The sequence below is a fragment of the Eurypyga helias genome, unplaced genomic scaffold (assembly GCF_000690775.1).
Source record: "Eurypyga helias isolate BGI_N326 unplaced genomic scaffold, ASM69077v1 scaffold12774, whole genome shotgun sequence".
NCBI lineage: Eukaryota > Metazoa > Chordata > Aves > Eurypygiformes > Eurypygidae > Eurypyga > Eurypyga helias.
The window spans coordinates 4,179-4,505 of NW_010248267.1; the positions used below are offsets into that span (position 1 = coordinate 4,179).

Below are 327 nucleotides of genomic sequence, written 5' to 3' on the forward strand. Positions count from 1 at the left end.
CCCCCCGAGGGAGCCCGGTTCCTGCTCCCGGGAGCACAGCAGGAGGCAGAGCCAAGCAGGCCAGGCAGTGGGCAGCGTGCTCCCCAGGGGTGCCAGGGGCTGCTCCCACCTCCCTGGCGCAGAGCGCCATGGCTTTGTCACCCCCACTCCCTCCCACTGCCCCTCTCGAGCGCTGATGATGGATGATGGAGGCCCATGCAGGGTGGGGAACGCTGGGAGGGGAGCTTGCGGAGAAGAGAAAAGCATTACCTTGACGCACCCCCGTACACTCCTCACCTCCCAGCCCTGGGAGCGGCCCTGTCCCTGGGGAAGGGCAGCGCACGACGC

At 68.8% G+C, this 327-nt stretch overlaps 1 protein-coding gene across 1 annotated transcript in view; it reads right to left on the minus strand.

Annotated features, from left to right (window-relative positions):
• Positions 1-327, minus strand: part of LOC104509154 (cell surface glycoprotein MUC18-like) — a gene marked incomplete at both ends in the record, with an annotated part of 4,926 nt that overhangs the window by 172 nt on the left and 4,427 nt on the right.